This window comes from Seriola aureovittata, chromosome 16 (genome assembly GCF_021018895.1).
Source record: "Seriola aureovittata isolate HTS-2021-v1 ecotype China chromosome 16, ASM2101889v1, whole genome shotgun sequence".
Lineage (NCBI taxonomy): Eukaryota > Metazoa > Chordata > Actinopteri > Carangiformes > Carangidae > Seriola > Seriola aureovittata.
This window is the reverse complement of record NC_079379.1, coordinates 16,777,406-16,797,862: the sequence shown is the minus strand read 5'-3', so window position 1 is coordinate 16,797,862 and position 20,457 is coordinate 16,777,406. Positions and strand designations below refer to the sequence as shown.

Genomic DNA, 20,457 nt, shown 5'->3' with positions numbered 1-20,457 from the left:
GGAAAACACTGCCCCATTGTCCACTGGAGGGTGCAACTGCATCACATACTGAACCATCAGTTTCTCTCTTAAAATGCAGAACACGTCAGGAACTGCGTCGTAAATTGTGAAGCATCCTGTGAAGACAAGTTTCTAAAACTCAGAACAATTAACAAACCCACTTTTGGTGACAATCTGTTGTTGCCTATGTTTGTAACTGGCCAGAGTAAATGCATGCCTTGCTGCACCCTTATTCACGACCTAGTGGTCTGAATGCCTGTCTACACTGGAGCAGATGGAAATGTAGTGATACCTCAGCACCCAGATTTATCCTGCAATTTCAGGGATGGGACTTTTTCTATCACAGCCAACCTGCAGTGATCTGATAATAACCTGTAATTCATCCACTCCTGTGATTTCCAACATCCTCTTATGTGTAATCTTTTCTGGGCAGTAGAGGTGCAGTTATTTTGTTACAAAAACACACACAAACACAAACAACAACGAAAAATCTCTGCCAAGAGAAGTTGATTCATCTCGTCTCTCCACTTTTAACTGACTGCAGCATGTCCAAATCATTGAAAGCATCATTAATGTTAAAACACAGTTAAAACCTTCTGCAGTGCAGATTGATATGGTTGTGTTTACAAACTCCTGTGCATTTACATATTTATCCTGATTCATTCAGGTCGAGGAGAACACTCTTTATTTGCTTTATAAAAGCAGCCTAAAATGCTGTTTGTTTGCTTCCGAGCAAACTCAACTCATCTGCTGATCTCGGGAGCAATTGCTCAATTACTGGTTTCATGTTGTACAAGATGCAATATTTCCCATCTGTTTCTAGCTGCCTTTGGTTGATAGAGTCAATTTGCAGGCTGCTCTTAAATTTAGAGTCACATCCAAATATTTCTCTGAAAGCTTTGTGACCTCTCTGTACACCACAGGAAATAAATAAAACCTCTGAGTTCAACGTGACCCAGCTCTCACGTAGCAGAATAAATTTTGTTATGCGGTATGGCTTTGATGTAGGATGACAGACAGACTGATGCTGTCCAATGAATGAGTGACCTATCCTTCTGCATTTAATAGTAATATATAGTGACAGTAATTCGTCTTGTTTTAGGGTTGAGCCAAAAGAAGCAACACATGAACCAGTTTTTAAGGTGTATCACTTGAGCAGACTGTTGCAGTAGTGATTTACACTCGATGTGTTACAGCAGGTTGAATCATTATGATCACCAACTGATAAATCAAAGCAGTCTGTGAAGGATGGTGGAACAAGAGAAGGGGAGACAAACTTAAGAGTCATATGAAAATGTGTCTCTACTCCTCCAATGGACAAACTGGTTTAAAACACATTAGTGGTAGAAGTTTTCTGATCATTTACGTGAGTAAAAGTAGCAGCACTACCGTGTAAACAAACCCCAGTCCAAGTAAAAAGTCCTGCATTTAAAATATCATTATGAGTCATTTTGTTTTATCACAACAATGTATCAAATGACAACAGTGTGAGAGGGAGTTAGTCACAGTGATGAACCTGCACGTTCACACACGCTCACCGTTTTCGTAGCATCATCATTGTCACCCACAGCAGGCAGCTGTATGTAAATGTATATTCAATTAAACTATAACCAAACCAAGGCTACATCCGCAAAACTACGTTTTCATTTTAAAAGAGCGTTTTCAAACTAAAACAAGCTACATCCAGACCACCACACCGGAAAACGCACCCTTACCTGTGCAATCACGTATGGGCATGCGCGAGCCGGAGTAAACAGGAAGCAGATTTGTCCTCTCTGCAGTTGATTAATTGCAATAAATACTCTGAACGAGGAACAGCAAAGAAAGCTGCTTTGTGAAAATACAGAAATGAACTCCTCAACAGCTGCTAGCAAAGACAACAAGGTCAGTAACGCTTGTATTTCATTATCCGCGTTGTATTCACCACCGGTAGTCGAGACTGATGAGACCCAATTAGGGAGCCACCGTGAGTGTCTACGTCATCGTTTCCGAAGGTCTCCATTTTGCCCGTCCAGACGACAAAGGCAACCCCGGGGTTTTTAAACGAAAACGGGGGTAATAGCATTTCCAAAAGTCTCCGCATTTGATGCTCGGAAATGCGGGAGTAGCCTGGACGGGGGTGCAAACATTGGAAAAAGGGTTTAAAACGTAGTAGTGCGGACCTCGCCTAACTTGGGGATTTGGGGGTCTTATTGGGGGCCAACAGCTCAATTCTGCCACCTAGAAGTTAATCAGGCCCTGATCGTTGGGTGGTTTCATCTATAGCAGAAAATCATAAGCTCTCAGGTTTTATATAGAAAATCTTAATCCTAATTAAGCAACTCTTAACAAGTTACTTCAGCTGTCTGATAAATGTAGTGAGGTAAAAAGTACTAATATTTTCTTCCGAAATGCAGGAGAAGGGGTATAACGTATTATAAAACGGAAGCACAAGTGTTAACACGTGTTAAATGGTACTTAAATTCATGGCTTGAATAGACTTAGTTACATTCCACCACTGACACACACACATCATGCTGTTACTATGATGGTAGCTACTCAGACTGAAAGTGCCATGAAATGGATGTTATAAACACAATAATGAATACTGGTCAGGCACATGTTGCTTTTAGAGAGTGAGAAGAACTATGATTTACTCAAGCTCTGCTTTCATCATAGCACACCTACCAGACTCTCTTCCTCTTTATTTCATGGTGTCCCTTGTACAACGTGGCGTTTATTGACACAGGTTTAATGACATCTAAACTATAGCAATGCCTCAGTGGGTTCTCTTAAATCATACAACTATATCTGTAAGCTTTTTTTTTATTACATGCAATATTCTCTCCCTATGTTATTCTACAGCCTAAGATTTTTTCTGATCTGGTTGTTTTCTTTTGAATCCTGTAACACTACCAATATGTGAACAGTGACATGCTAGTTTGTTGATACTGATACATGAAAACAAGCCACATGTTGTCTCTGATGTTAGACATCTTTTGAAACCACAATGAATTGTATCCAATCCAGAGAACCTGCCATGTTTGCTCGTGCTGTCCCTGCTTAGCTGTATTTACCAAAGGTCCTGTTCAGTCATTCAAGAGTCACCAGGCGATTCGAGGAGGAAATGACAGCTTGATCTACATACATTAGAATTGTTAATGAAGTCAGACACTCACGACAGCAGCCATACATAAAGATTAGTTTTAAAAAGTGTCAGAACTTCATAGACAAGCTTAAGGGAGGAGAGAGGCACAGATCAGTGGACTAGAGACAGACAGGCCACCAGGACACATAAATAATCATGCATATGATAATTGGTTCAGTTAACTGAATTGTGCCCTTGAGGAGAAATAAAATATTTTTGCTGCTCTAAAGATTTAATTTCAATTTTTGCATACTGGTTAGCTTGGTGGGTTTGCCTAATTAACAAGCAGGGAAACATCAGCGCAGAATAGTTTTAAAAAATGTACAATCAAAAGATTTTTTTCCTACTATGTCTAACAAAGAATTGATCATTTTGATATGTTTTATTTGTTTTTTGGAGTATATAGTCTTTAGTTTGTTCTGATTATTTTTATGCCTTGGATGGTGGTTTATAGCCCCATCAAAACTGAATGGGCAGATTTGGAGAATATGCCTTAAACATTGCACTGATATTTAAAGGAAAAAGATTTTCATTACAAACTGTTACGGCAACATGCCTTCCCAGTGTTTTTTGTCCTTTCCCTGTCCTGCCTGCTCTATAGCTCCGCCCAGGCCCACCCTGATTACTTCATGAGATGCACCTGGCCTGGGAAGGAAGGCTTTAAAAAACTCTGGCCCCAGCAGAAGGGCAGAAGCTTCAGGTATGGGGGACTGGTGGGTTTCCTGCCTCTCAGCCTGAGAGTTTTGATGTGTTGTCTTAATTTAGTATCCTGATCCTTTTGCACATTTATGTTAAATAAACCCTTTATTATTTTAGTCTTGAATGTTTAAAGAAGCCTCCCAGGGCACCACTGAAGACTAGCTAGGCTAGTTAGCCATCTTGTTATGCAGGTTGGCCTCTCTACAGCTCATTTCCCTTGTCTCCACCCTCTTGCACAGCAGCTTAATTGCATTCTCTTTTGTGGGTTGACTCTACCCTAAGTTTATTAGATTTGTCTTTATGTAGCTGTGATGAATACTTTTGCAGTAACTGGTGGTGTGTGACCTTTTGTTGTGGTATCTGCACTCCACATTTGTTGGGTCACTTGTTGGTTGCTGGTTGAGTGTAACTCGGCAACGTGTGTTGTCTACATTTACCACAGTAGCTTGTAGATATGGTTGAAGACCACTTGGTGTCCGTTTTGTGTTGTGGCAGTTCATTTTTGTTGGGTCTTTGGTCACCTGTTGTGGGTAAATGCAGTCATGTTTGTTCTGATATTTGTTCACCTCATGGTGGTAGCTATTTTGCATGTAGTGGGAGTGGCACCCACTTAAGGCTACTTGTATTGGCTGATCATTTGTAAATCCAATGGCAGCAACTTAGTTGGACTTTTTGTGTGTGACCTTGTTTGAGCCACCTTTTGACCCAGCGTTTGTCAATGACAGTCCCAAAATTTTGCAGTGCTGTCCATGGTTTGCTTCAGCTTGAGGTCTGAAGATTAGTCTTGTGTAATTCTGGTACCCCTATGTAAGGATAGGTGCCACACTCCAGCACAATCAGCATTGCTTTAAAATTAGTTTTGTGAACTGAATTGTTTAAGGTTTGTATGTTGAGTTTAATCCAGGCAGTGGTAAGCACCCATTTTTGTAAAAGTAAATGCTCAGTAAAATGCATTGCAATTGTTATGTGCCTCGGTGGTGTAGTGTTTTTGTGTGTTGGTGTGCCCTGCTCTGCCCTCCCCGCTCCTCCAGCAGGTGATTTGGCCCAGCTGTCCTAGGTCCCCGATCAGGAACTGGGCCTTCAAAAGCTGTAGGAGGCTTGGTCGGGGCGATCATGTGCCATTCAATGCTGGGAGAGAGAGCTGTGTGGAGCTGTGAGTGATATTTTCCCTGTTGTGTGGTTGTTAGTTTGGTGATTACCCAATGTGCTACTGACAGCTTTTAGTTATAGTTTTAGTTATTGTGAATAAATTCCTTATTTATGGTTGGAATCTGGAACCTTTTGCCCAGTTCTCTTTATTTATTTATTTATTTTCATTACTTCCTGTCACCCTTAGACAATTTCTAGGAATGTAATGCAATGAATAAATAAACTAGTGAAGTTTGAGTGAGGCGTGTTACGGCAACATACTTTCCCGGTGTTTTTTCCTTCCCTGTCCTGTCTCCTCTATAGCTCCACCCAGGCCCACCCTGATTACTTAATGAGATGCACCTGGCCTGGGAAGGAAGGCTTTAAAGAAAACTGTGGTCCCAGCAGGAGGGCAGAGGCTTTTGACATGGGGACTGCCGGTTTTGTGTTCTCTTTTGTCTTAATTTAATGTCCTGATCCTTTTTGTACATTTGTTAAATAAACCCTTTATTATTTTAGAAGTCTTGAGTCTGTTGGGTCACTGGAGTTTTGTGCGCCCCTTAGGGCCACTTAAAGGTAGGGTGTAACACAAACTAACAGCCATTCACCACTCTGTATTAGCTGAAGCCTAAGGTTATACAGCCATGCTAGCGGCTCTGCAAGGACGTATTGGGCACAACTGTGGTGCTACACGCTAAGATCGGCACAATCCCAATGACAATGCTAACATGCTGATGTTAAGCAGGTATGTTTACCATGTTCACCATTTTGGTTTAACATGGTAGCATGCTATCAGACCCCCTTTCTTTAAATGTTATTTCTCTTTAATCAATACTGTACTTAGTTTAAAACCGAAATGTCTACAGTCTCCTGCTCATAGATCTTCTCTTCTTCGAAGTTTCTTTCGATACCTGTTGCCTCTCTATGACTCAGTCCTGAACCTCCAGTGACCTGTGGAGATAAACATGTCTCACTTGTAAGTGTTGGTCCTCTCATGTAAATTCCCACCCTTGAACAAGACAAAAACAGCTGTGTGACCTATACCATTGCATAGTCTCCTTCCCTGTGTAGACAGTCACGCACTTAATCAGTCATAGGTCCACACCATCAGGAGGTCGGATATGTCCACCTTCCCTTCTTGTCACCCTCGGTGGAAGTGTGCAAACACTTGATTAGCTTACTGTGAGTCCATGGCACAAGCTGGGCCCAGGTGATTAGTGGTTATTTCACATGAAGACTGTGTTCTCGCCACACAGTATGTGGTTAGACAACACGTGTGTGTTGCAGAAATTGACTCTCGTGAACTCTCACACTTGTTAGAATACCATAAGCTGAGGTAGGTAATGATAAAGTGAAAAATGTCAGGCAATTGTTATTTTTCTGAATATTCAATTTAATGCATTGTTATGATTTTGATTAAATGAAACTGAGGCAGAATGTGCTCTGAGCACACAAACCTTAGCTAATGGTGAAGAATTCTTATTCACATGCTTAGGAAAACATAGCTTACATTTCCAGTTCACTTTATTTAAAGAAGTTTTCTAATATCCAACATTAGCAATAAAAGCTGTTAACTTACCAGTCTAGAGGAAATGTTGCGAGTTTAGCATCAAACCTTGTTCCTTTGCTCGCCAAGAGTTGCCTCCAGTGGTGGAAAGCAAACCTCTTGTTTTGCTTCTATTTCTATCACTTCTTCTTTTCCACTGACTTTAGCATGCTAACCAGCTAGCTACGGTCCGGCCAAACTGTCCTGTCACTTTTTGATACCATGTCACTGTAGCGTCAAGTCTGTCCTGAAGAAGTAGTGCTGCTCAGAGGTAGTATTATAACTTCTTGTATTGTGAACGCAGTGGTGGCTGAAACTCTTAGCAAGTGTTGTTGCAACAGTTGCTAATGCTAATGTTGGCTATGTAGCAATAGCAAAACATAAAAATCGCTACCTCAATTAAAGGCATACCATTGAAGTGTGAAATCAAGTATCTTTGTCAGTTAAAACTTGTAGTATATGGTTAAAAAAACACTTAATTCCTGCTTCAGTTTTGGGGTCCTGGCTGGTTTCCTGTCATGGCTTTTCTACAATGTCGAGTCAGAATATCTGCTGTGAAAAAGACCTGTTGTTGTTATTATTAGTTCATAAAACCTGGTGACATGATGTAAATCCCTGCATATCTCCACCCAGGTTCAGCCTGACTAAAGGTCTAAATAGCCGGAGTAATTGAAAATATTTGTGTGTGTGCAGGGAATTTAATGAAAGTGCTTTTGTTGCCCAAACCCTGATAGTAGGTGTAACAATAGTGCAATTTGAATTCCTTCCATCCACCCCAGCCACCTCTTATAGCCCTGGTGTAAATTCCCTGACAAGAAAAACGTTGCCAGTACATAATCCAGGCAATTACATTTCCATCAAAACATATTTGGAAGAACAAATTAGTAATATGTAAATGTATTTCTAGGAGGCAGGGTGACAGTTGTTGCTGACTGTAAGCTTGATCTTTGGGCAAAGAAAATCAGATGTCTTTTAACTCACCTGCTGAGTCTCTGTGTGATCTTGGATCTACACCTTGCCTTCCAGCATGCATGACTCCATCGCAGAGGTTTTAGTTTCACCAGTAAATTACATTATCTTCAACACCAAAACAATATTTTGATCATTTACACACATTAGACTGGGATCTATGGGGAAAGTGAATTTCTGTCACTTTATACATTATCCAATTTGGATTATTTTAATAATGGCAAAATGAAACTTTAATTTTTTTTAGCAGTTTTAGAGATTTTAATGCTGACTTGCATTGTGGACATATGTGTTTTTCCCTACCTTTTTTGTATGTGATCACATCATGGATGAGCATCTTCTTTCGCTCCCTGAAATTTTTATGCCTGATGCTCCATATGGAACATCTATTTGTACGGTATTATATTTCCTTTGAAATAAACGGCTTACAGTACCTGAATCAATCGTGGGGCTTTACAATGTGTTTTCACCACAAAGCCGCCCCATACTGAAGAAATTATGACTTTTCATGAATTTGCTATTACAGTAGCCAGCATGGTCCCAGCAACCAACAGTGAACAATCTCAGCCTTGTTTGACATGTAGCGCTGACCTGAATACAACCTGGTTAGTGAAGATAAGGAGACAGTAAATTACCTTCCAAGTAAGGAACAGCACAAAAGGCTTTGAGGATACACATGTATAAATATGGGAGAAAAATTTAAACAACTATGCACCATTAACAAAAGCTAAAAATTGAAATTAAACTTGGTTTTCCTGGCAAACAATTACCATTGTGCTTTGTATCATCCCTGGGTTTGGATAGGAGCTTCTGTCAGTACTTATTTGGCTTGAGGAAGATGAGTTCTCACGTTGGTGGACAAGAACGTGTAAACAGATTTGCACAAACCCACAGAAGCTTCACTTATCACTCTACAATCCTTGTCTAACTGTTTCGGTGACAGCACAGGATAAATCTGTCAGTCAGAACCAGCCATATTGATTTTTGCCTTTGGCCATGCAAGAGCTGTAATCACCGTTTATGTCATATTGTGTTTCTTTCTGCTGATGGCTTTTTGATTTGCTGTTGCTGTTATTCCTCCTGTGCATTGTTTTTTTGTTTTTGCAGCTGCTTTGTGTCCACAATTTAACTTCAAAGCAAGGATTTGTGCATATTTGAATGACAATATGCTGATCGAATTCCACAAACAAGGGCATAAGATTAGATACAGTGATTTTGGTGGCAATATACAGAAGAGGCCTTGGATTGAACTGTTCAACTTTCTGTGCCTCAGCAGCATCTGTCATCACTTTGTTTTCTAATGTTACAATCAACCTCAGTGTGACTCATCTGACCAGAGCCTCACCTCAACCTTATCATCTATTCCTTCTATATTTAAACGTCAGGATGCCATTGAAGCCAAGGCACATCTCAACCGTGGTAGAGGACAGGGAAAAAATAAGATTGCAGGGCACGAGCGCTGGAGAGAACATACACCTAACTTCAAAGCTTGTGTTTGCAGTTTAGCATCTAAAGAAAGAGGGAACAAAAACAAAGGCTCTCATATGTCTGCTCATCGGTATCTGAAAACATGAAAACACCTCTTCAAATGTGATATCAAAGCTCGTGCCACACTGCATCACACGTTTTCCTCAAATTACGTCTGTGACTCTAGTCAGCACAGAACAGCTTTGTGAAGGTTTTAATGATGTGTTTATTGAGCAAGTCACTAATTGGTTAATCAATAAACATCTCCTTCGTAATCAACCGCCCATTCAAACCACTCTCACTTATGCACAAGTAGATTTGTGGATTTGTTTGGGAGTCGTCAGGATATGCATTAAACCTCTTAACAAGTTTGCCTGGGAGTCATTAACAGCTAAGAACAGACTGAGAGTCAGAGTCAGTCATGTCTGGACTGGACTGAGAAAGAGACGAGTGGATCTGCATCTGTCCTAAAGGCTGTGTTGTATTTTTTGTAAATATATGCATTTGTCAGTTGAGGCATGGTGACAAATATCAAACAAATCTTTTCCTCTACTGAGTCCTCCTTGTGAAATAGCTGGGAAAAAAAGACTTGCCTGGAGTTCAAACACTGGAGTTTCCTTGGAGTGCGTCCAAATCTGCATAAATGTTGCATTTGCAATATAGGCAAAAAGAAACTCTCAAGAAGAGAGTACAGAGCAAAAATATCCACTGGAGTATAATAATAGTCAAAGATGATGGTTCTTGGCTGAAATAACACCCCAAAAAAAAATCTTTAATTTTGAAAATGTTTCCCATTTCCCTTCCCTGTACAAAAGCCCTCTAACAAACTGAATGGGAGCTATCCACATGGGCTAACATCGTCTTATCTTTTATGTCTTTTATTTTGCCCGAGTCATCCTCTCTATTTAAAAAAACTCTCTTTCCCTCTCTTCTTTTTTTGTAGGTTAAATTTCAAAAGATAAAAAAAAAACAGTTTGAGAGTTTAATACTTCAAGAACATTTATTCTGTAAGTTTACTTTTACATGTTTTTACATATATGTTTTAGATATGCTGTGAAATAGGTTTTATAATTAATAAAGTCAGGACACTGGTTCAGCAAATGATTCAGGTTAATGTGAAATTATGTGAGAAAGTACCAGTGGTTTAGACTTGAGTGACATGACTTCGGCTCCCCTCAGACTCAAATAATGAATTTAATGACTTTAAACTACACTTGACAAAAACTACTTTCAACTCAACAATTTGATTTTAACAATGTTGCTTGTGACTTTACTCGGGCTTTGGCCTTTTTTGTTGGAATCACTTGCTATATCTATGCCCCAGGCTAACTTCCCAACTTGTTGGAGTTCATTTGAGAGTTGACTTGGTCTTCACTCTGGACTTGAATTGAGACTTGTTTGTCCTGACTTGATCGGCTACTTTGTTTGAGACATATTAGTCTTGACTTGCAGTTGACCTTCAGACATGTTGGTCCTTACTTGCAGTTTACTTGGGAATAGTTGGTCTTGATTTTTGACTTGACTTGAACTTACTGGTTTTGACATGGAAATTGATTTGGGACCTGGTGGTCTTGACTTTACTTGGGACTTGTTTGTCCTGATTCAGTATTTGACTTTGGACTTAGTTAACTTGGACTTGCAGTTGACTTGGGACATGTTGGTCTTGACTTGGGACTCAGAACTTCATAGGTAAGACCTGAGACTTACCTCTGACCTACCTGCAATATCAGAATTTCTAAGGTCCGAACATTATAGTCCCTGTTGTCTTCGAAGGAGATGCTAATGATACCCATCACACTTGGTCCCCTGTCCCTGTGTGTGATTCAAAAAATAGTCAGGAGTTAGCTGAGCTGTTCTACCAGATTGACTTGTGTTTATCTTGATTCACAATGACAGACAAAGTAAAGAGAAAGATTCTTTTGCGTCACATTGTTTGTTTGTTTTCTCCCCTGGCAGCGCTACGATGACTCAATGTTTGGGCTGTGCAAGGGATGTTAGGAAGACATCATTTGCATGGTGTCATTTGAGGAATTAACACTGTGAAGAGCTGACCTACGACTAATTAGTGTCTGTCTAGATAAAGTCTTTTCATGTCTATGTGCAACTTCCCACAAATATATTCATCAGCAGAGACATATTCAGGAAGGTCATGTGTAATGTATTCCTGAAAGCAATATGTTGATGTGTCCCTGTCTGTACTGTCACAACAGGAGGAGACAAACTGTGCCAGTCACTCATTATGTCAATCAATCTTAATATAAAGATGATCTAATTATATGCCTTGGCATTAAGGGTGAAAATTGAATGTGCACTTGGACACAGAGGAGAATGATGCTAATACAAAGAGGTTCATGTTGTGCTGTAAACTAGGTGGCACTGTTGCTCTACTTCCAGTCTTGCTACTGTTGGCGAGAGAAATGTCTTCGTACCAATAAGAAGAAAATAGTGATTGATGTGGTCAGTGACATCTATGGGACTTAAAATCAGTAATGCTGGCATGGGCAAGAAGTCAATATCAATAGTGATTTTATAGTGCTGTGATCTTTATAATCAAAGGAATGAGTAATCAAACTCTGTGATCTTCTTAGTGCTGCATAATAATTGTTGTGTTGTGATTATGACCCACTTGCCCCATTTAGTTAAAAGATAAATCCGATTCTGCTTCATGGCCTCCGGCTTTAGATTTCCATTAACTGAGGTATGACAAATTTCAGAGATTCACGGTTGGTCTTTTTGAAAAATACTGCAGTACTAATACCTATGCTGGTTTTATAATCAGATTACGGTTCATATAGTCAAACTGTACTTTCCAAGCCAGAAAGTGGGTCAGGATGTTGAAGAATGATAAAAGCAGCAGGGGGTTTTGATGGCTCCTCCCACACTTGTTCTCTCTTTATTGAAGATACTGGGTGTCTGAGTGTGATGTTGTGAACTCAAAGTCACTGTGTAACTTTAGTGAAAATTCCAAAAACAAATGGCTTCACACTCAGTTTTATGAAAGCATGTACTTGGATAGTAGGGTAAAGCTCAGACATGACAAGCTGTGTAAAGCTGGTTACAAAAAAAAAGGAAAAAAAAGATCAATTCAAGGCTTGGTTGAGGGCTATAATTAACAGCATAATACCAGTGTAAAGTTGTTCCAGTATCTACAAGCACATGAACTGATTAGTGTATCTTTACACCATTCAATAACTGTACTCCTTACATGCAAAATGCATACTTGGATTAGAGTATATGGGAGGCACATAATATAAGATAAAACCTTATTTATATAACATACAGTAAATCTGTTGGCCACTGTGTACTACTGTACTGCTGTACTACTGTGTACTGTGCAGTAGCAGTGGTAATGTGTCAGTAAGCAGAACATTTATCCAGGCCACAGAGCACGGACGAACTATTAGGACTAGTGTTGCAACAATGATGTATCTCAATAAACAGGCTGTAGTTCAGCCCATGCAATAGCAAACATTTCCAAATTTAGCAGATTGCTCTGCTTTTCCCTAAGTGAAATTTGTAAACAAGCCTCATTATGTCCACCATATGGCTCCTTCAATGTCGTGCTCAGCTGCCACTGCAGTCGTTCAATGGGAATTCACAGTCCAAACACTGCCCGAAGCCACTCCTGCCTGGACATAAATACATAAACTGTACCTGAGCGAGGCCATCTTCGGTCATAATAAGTATTCTACAGGCACAACAAAACAGCCGGTTTGACATTAAGCCACGTCCCTGGGGGGAGATTACCGTAAAGCAATTCATAGCAGTACTCAGCAAACTATGAATTACTTGTCAAAGCTTGTCATGCAGAGCACCAGGGATATAAGAGGGTGCTAGAATTGAGCCCTGGTGATACTCAATTATTGCAGGACAAAGGCATGTAGCACAGTGACATATTGTAGTGAGGAGAAGTGCAATAGACCAAAGCTTTGGTGACATGAGAGACACAGCGGTGCATAAAATTGAGATTATGTTTTGGTGTACTTTGGTGTACTGGTAAGCCTTACAACTGGAATTCACATCAGGCTAGGATTTGTCTGCTTTTCTCTTTTGCGGAGAGAAAAAAAAACATCCTATTCATGACAGTTAATAGAAAGCTGTCAAGCTTGTGGTAGCAGCAAATGATTCAGCGGTGTATCAGCACGTCTGTGCGGTTGGTTCCCCAACTGTCGCCACCATTACGATTAAAAGTGCGAGACTCCTATGTGAAAATGAGGCCAGAGCAAAACCAGCTTGCACATTAATGTTCTCATCTAACCACATCGAAATGAAAGAGCCCAAGTTGGCTGCAGGAATTGCAAGAGATGACAGAAATGCTCTCACAATATGATCAAAGACAACAAGCTCAATCTGCTCCAGGCAGGCTTATGAATCACTCTGCTAAACTCTGTCCCAGCAAACCTTTCTCCTTCAAGTGGACATACAGGAAAAGCTAATTAGTTCACACAGTATTATTACGCATGACATTTCATTATCATGATTATCTGAATGTGCTGGAATAGGCTCCATCCCCTCATGACCCTGTATTTTGGATGATAGCTGGATGGACTCTCACACTTTTGTAAGCTGAAAAAAAACCCCAAACACTTTCTTCCCCCAACTGGTTTTTCTTGGATGACTCTCAAACAAATGTAATCGGTTATTTTGTTATATTTTCTCAACTAAGTGGATTTGTTTTTACCTAACCCTGCTCTTTTCTCAGACTTTGTAAACAAGTCAAACTAAGGTATAAAGCTCAGGGGATGTGCAGTTGTGTGTGGGTGACTTTAATCTCCATGCATGATCCTGCAGACAGAGCAAACCTCCTGACCGATCGCTTATATTGATGCAGCCCACACTGTAGCTGTGCAGCAGAGTTTAGAGTTACAGACTGGAGCTGCGTCGTGGCTCCAACTAAAATAAGTGGGAATAGTAAAAGAAACAGGCTTTAACACAGGATATAACAAGAACACAAACAATTAACCAGAACATAAAATAGGCCACGTCCATTGTGGAAAGAATATTTTAATTGCTCTACTTTCAAAACATTAAGTGACAGCTGTCTTTTTCATGAAGAATGAATTAAAGCTGCAGGGTGATTGGCTGCAAAACTGAAATGCTTGCAGGTTTCCAAATCAGAAAAGCAGATGAAATGTGAAGACAAATGTGGTGTAAGGCTTCAGAGAAAAGAGTCGAAGGGCAGGATATTTGAAAATCCATTGTTAGTACTGTACTAAAGCAAGCCTTTGTTATCAGTATGTTTCCAGAGATGTACTATTCCAGTGAAATAACCTGCATATTTGTTTTCTTTAAAGCAACCATATTCTGATGTAGCTACTAATCAAGCAAGCAAGTTCCTCTCTCTCTGCAAATTATATTTGTTATGTCTATAAATGTCTGACGAAGACTGAAAGTGTTTCCCAAAACAGTCTACGATATGCAGACATCCTGAGATAAATGTTTGCCTCAATCAAGGAAATAACAGACTGTGTTGTGACCACTGAACTGGACATTTAACAAAAGATTAAGATCAGTGGTCGTTAACTGAGTCATTTACACAATGATCCTAACAAGCTAACTAACAAAACAAAACTAATTTAACGTAATGTATGATAAAAACTGCACATTTACTATTTTAGTACTTTTACTTGTTGTCTTTTAAATTGTTGTATTGCTATTTAATTTGAAGGAAAGTATTATATTATAGGCATCTTAAAATTGATATACCATATGCTCATCTAAAATATGTGTTTATTACATACGGTATGTTTATATTAAGGTAGTTTGTTACCTGGGACCAGTAAACTGAATGGCCTTAGGCAACCTCCGAGTTTATTTTTTCATAAGGATCTACTAAAGTAGTTGCACCAAAGCACTTTTCACCTCTGCACTGAAGCAATCATCTTCAGACTGAGTGATGCAAAGTCAGAAAGTATTTCGGCACCGTTTCCATAATGCAAGATAATTTTCACCAGGTGTAGATTCACTGACATTCTGTTACATCATACTTAGAGGTAAACAGCCCGCAGTGGGCTTGGCTGAATCTCAATGCATCTGTGTGGCTAATGGAAATAAGACTGTATTCAGCAAAGCATCCTCGGTCAGGCAGCGCAGCTGGCGCCCACACACACTTTGCTAGACGACTCTAAAGCAGAGACGTGCAGTGCAAAAGACAGATGCTACTGAAGTGCAATTGCTTGTTAAACACTCGGGCAAGTACATACTAAACCCTATGTTACTATAGTATAATGTTGTTTTTCCTCAATGATCTTTAACACATCTAAACTTGTAGTGATTATTTGTAGCTTTTCATTCATTAATAGATTATTAATAATTAGATCCATTGCAAATTCCCTGAGCCCAAGCTGCTGTCTTCAAATGTCTTATTTTGTCCCACCAATAAACCAAACCCCAGCGATATTAAGTTTATTATCATATTAGACAAATAAAAAAAAATCATTAAATTGTCACATTTGAGAAGCTGGAAGTAGATTTTTGGCATTTTTGCTTGAAAGATCATTTAAATTGTTTCAGATTAATTTCTGTCATGTAAACTAGTTCATTGATTAATTGTTTCCACGCCGTGTGTGTGTGTGTGTGTGTGTGTGTGTGTGTGTGTGTGTGTGTGTGTGTGTGTGTGTGTGTGTGTGTGCATGTGTGTGAGTGTTATATGCTACTTTTGGGGACAAATTTCACACTTAAAAACAAGTTAACTGGGAATGGCTTGTCCAATTTGGGAGAAAAGCTGTGTCCCCATTTGGAAAATTTTTTTTTGGGTCACTGGTTATGGTTAGGGTTAGGTTAAGGCCAGTGTGTGTGTGTGTGTGTGTGTGTGTGTGTGTGTGTGTGTGTGTGTGTGTGTGTGTGTGTGTGTGTGTGTGTGTGTGTGTGTGTGTGCGTGTGCTTGTGTGTGTGACAGAAAAGAAGGATAAAAAGGAAAGCCTAGGCGTCAAGTTACTCTCCACTCATGGGTCAGATAAGAAAACAATAATGTAATTTGCAGTCAGAAGCCCTTTGAATGACATTCATTGATTGAAATGTCATCTGTGAGAAAGGACTAAACAGTCTTGTGTACATCATAGTCAGACTGAAAACAAAGCTCCCAATGGGGTTAACAGCGCTATAGTGAATCAATATCTCAATTTAATTTTAAACACATCTGCTTTGTCAAGGGAATCAGTGTCAGTGTCAACCCATAAATCAAAGCTCAGTTTGAACAAGAGAGAGACAAAGATGAAGCCTGTCTCGTCATATTGTTTTTAATGGAGAAGTTTACTGCAGACGCAGACACACACACTCTTATCCATAAACAGACTGACGCACAGATGATATGAATGAATAATAACATGGCTACAATGGGGTGACAACTTATTTTAGTGTGAGTAATAGTCTTGTTCATTAGGAATGACAGGGGATCCCCTGAAGGAATTCAGCAACATGGAAAAGCCATGAAACTAAAATGTGAGCTCTTAAACAGATGAATTTGAGAAAGGAACATCTCTACCTTGGTCCTCCCGCTCCCTCTCTTTCTCAATGTCAATTTTCCATTTCAGTTATCCTTTAGTTGCATGAATGGTTGGTATCAATTTGTGATAAAGCAATACAATATCAAACTGTGATGGAACAGAATAATGCATGACAATACATAAACTATACTATGATCTAACTGAAAAAGTCTTAAAAAGAGATGATGAAATGGGGATTCTAAAAGAAACATACATAGTATATGTGCATACAAATATCTGCATCTTCTCATAAGATAATGTACATATAGAAAGACTCTCTGTTCTCTGTGATTGGCAGATATAATTCTGTGGTCTAGGACAGCTTCTCCTCTAAGCTTTGGTTTTCATTTGGAGCAATCTGGCATTTATGATGCTGCAGAACATTGTGCCTAATGTGCTTATTACTCAAATTCCTCCATGATTATTGAGATCCCAGTAGACACAAGCCTTCCAGATATGATGAAAGTCAGGAAATCCTACTCTCATCACCATACTGATCAAGAGTTAGGGAAGCTTCTCCCAGCCTAGAGCCATGTGGTGTCAGCTCTGTCCTTATGTACTCAAACCCACATACTTCTGCTATTCTCACAGCCTATGTTTTCATACTTGACTCTGTGTGGTAGGTTTGTATGGAGCCCCAAAGTGGTCAATATTAAATAAATATAAGACATAATTAAACAAATAGTAATTTGTTTGAATAGATACATAAGCCAATCTTTTTTTTTAATAATTTAATTCATTATTCAAATAAAATTGAAACTAAACTCTTATGAAATGTTATTTAATTTTTATTCATTTATTTTAGAATTCCCTCTTTCAAAAGTTGTTTTTTATTTCATGATGTCACTTTTCACGACAGTGAATCTAAATCCCACAAGTGCCTGCCAACAGTCATGTTTCCCCAGCCTCTGTTAGCAGGCTCGCCATCTGTTACCAAAATGTTGCTAACTAGCTCTTGTTAGCTAGAGCAACAACAAAGCCAAAGTAGTGTTGCTGAAAATAAAAACAATACACAGTTATAATACTCCTTTTATGTATCTTACCAGGTTACACATGTTCCCTAACTAGACAGCTAACTGGCTGAGTTGACTCGTTGTAGCCAATTGGATCTAGCTAGCTCACTAGCAGGTGGTTAGTATGCTAAGTGAGTCAAGGGGCGCATGTAATTGTCTGAAAGCAGAAACTTTACTTTATGTGTTCATATGATTATTTATTTCATAATGTAACATTTATTTACTACTATTGAACTATTTGGGGCCCTATATATTCGGTACATTTGGCTTTTTGTCTTTTATTTTAGCCTTCATCCTCTCTCTCTTTTAACGTCTCTCTCTGTCTTCCACCTCACCCAAATATCACATTTCTGTTCTCCTCCACATCTCATTAAAACCTATTTGCTGATGAATTAAATGATTTAGGTCCATTCTGAACAACACACATCTATTCAGACACAAAATCCTGATATAATAATTATAAGCCAGATAATTTGTCAGCATGGCTAAAGGGCAGGCAGAGTTCTTTAAAGTGTGGTTCAAAGCAATGTTAATTGTGGGAATCAAAATCTTTTCTCCAGAGACAATAGGAAGTAGAATAACATCCATTTGATGTATCCTCTGGCATATTCCTCTCTACACTTCTTCTCCTCCGTCATCTGACTCATTCATCGCTCCATTCTCTGGAGAAATTATGCTAATCATGGCGAGCCTGATACTGTTAAGCATCAGAAGTAAGTGAGAGGTGCAGTGCAGAGGTAGATGAGCAGTTCTAATTTTCATCAAATGATGGTCTTGTCTCACCAAATGGCATACATACTTTACTGACTGGCGAGTATCCTTTTATCCTGATCCATGAGTTACTGGAGGATTACTCTAGTGACTTTACATGCAGATAAGCCAATGCATAAATTATCCAGTAAGCATTTACCTTTTTCTGCCATTTCTTTTCCTAATAGATGATAAAAAAAAAAAAAAAAAGAATGAATGATTCTTGATAATACTAATTACAGGAACCTTTTGACATTTTGGGAACTATACTTATTTGATATCCTTATTAGCTTACTTGAGGAGAGTTAGATGATAAGTTTAATGATAACTGTCCAAAGGTAACACAAACTGTTATTTCCTTTGGGCACATCCAGGCTAGTTGTTTCCTCTTGTTTCCAGTTTTTATGCTAAGCTAAGATTAACAGCTGCTGTCACAAAATATGTAGTCTCTAAAGAGATGGAAACAAGGTGGCTGTAACTCACAGCATATGGTGTAAACAGGACTGCTTGGGCACATATGCATGTGTGTGCACTTGAGCTAGTGTATTGATCATTGCATCAGTGCTGTTCTGGACACACAGAGTTTCAGTGAGGATAAAGAACTGTTTCTAAATGCCCCTCTCCACTCTAAAGACCCGTATGATAAAACCAATCCTCTCAGATCCACAAAGGCAGCTGAGATGTGCACACACAGTTCAATCAATATCCTGTGTTTTTTTTTTTTTTGACACTCATGTCAAGGTCATGCATACAGTGAAGCCTTTGGGTAAGACATAAAAAGATGAGAACTGGGACATTGAAATGCATTATGGCAGCAAGGAGCTTATGCTTGTATTTATTTATAAGATATTGGATTGGAATAAATTAACGTCATGAGAGTCATTTTAATCTCTTATATCATATTAGATGTCACCTGCAATATTGGCACAAGGCTAGGTGAAAGATGATGTATGAGAAGATAAGGAAAGCTAATCACTGCTAAATAGCACCTCTAAGATTTTGGAAATATTGAAAAACTCTTTTCTGTCCTATGCAGTACAGATGGATGTGTCAGTAAGCTCTGTTATTAAACCCACAAAGGATATTTGTCTACAGTTTATGGTGGTGACATTTCAAAAGGTTCAAAGGATGCAATGTGTGTCTGAAAGGAACATCATAGCAATTTTCTCCTCATAATAATATGCTTCTTCTACCAAAGGGAGATTAACCCATTGATGTTTGTTGCTTTGGGGCCGACTGAGTTTCGAAGCTGGGTGTAATACAGGGAAAAATCAGTTGTTTCCTTCTTAATTACATCCTTTTTTTCTTGGTAATTATATTTATTATATTTAAATAATGCATTTAACCAATGGCCATTTGAAATACATGAATTTTCCATGTTTTACGAGTTCACGCAAGCAACTGCTATGAGCCTGGCAACCAAAAGTATAAATGATGTGACTGTAATTCATTTTCTTTGGGCCACAGAATACATTGAGTAAACCCCTATAGATGTACACACAATAAAAAGAGTTTCAGAAAAACATAATTACATATTCAGATTTGGGATATTTTCGCCACGGTATGAGAAATCAATGGAATATTGATTTTATTGAGAAAACAATAAAAGTTCTTGTCTTTTGCATCACAAGTTCAATGGCAAGTTAAAAATGATAGTTTTGACTCTTGTCAAAACTTATGATGTCGCTCCTGTAGCATTAAGTCTATAAAAGCTCACTATTGACACTGAACATTTTAATAATCAAACAGCACCATTAAAATGAGAGAAAGACATGATTGCAAAAGAGAGAAGAGATAAGCTTTTCATTAATAGGAATTGTCACATTAATTGGAAAGGATCATGCAGTGCACACTGTTGCCTGATAATGATTAACTTAAACTCCCTTTTTAAGCCACAGATAAATGTTGTCAGTCCTGTATATGAGCCATTGTCAATAGATGCTGATGATGGTACTTTGTCTTTGTTAGTGGCCTTGTCACTTCTCATTGCTAATTTCTACTGTGATTTCAAGGTGAGTTGTATGACATTAAAATAAATTCCCCTATAGGCACACACACAAGCACTCAACTGTAAACTCAACTGAGACGTACATGCACTGTACACACACACTCGCTTCAAATTGATTAAATATTTTTTACCAACGATTTATTTCAATCAAAATTTTCATCAAGCTATTTAGTGTGTTTATGTAGTCTGTTTTTTGTTGGGGTTTTTTGCATTCACGCGTCTCTTTTTTTGCAATCGCGATTCAGGGAAAGATTGTCCTCGTCGGC

General features: G+C 38.9%; 1 long non-coding RNA gene across 1 annotated transcript; it reads left to right on the top strand.

The window, feature by feature from the left end:
- The first annotated feature begins 1,723 nt into the window (after nucleotides 1-1,723).
- LOC130184309 (uncharacterized) lies at nucleotides 1,724-5,350 on the top strand. The gene is made up of 3 exons (XR_008829959.1): nucleotides 1,724-1,884; nucleotides 3,729-3,827; nucleotides 5,279-5,350. It is a non-coding gene; the product is annotated as an uncharacterized LOC130184309 (long non-coding RNA).
- The last annotated feature ends 15,107 nt before the right edge of the window (nucleotides 5,351-20,457 follow it).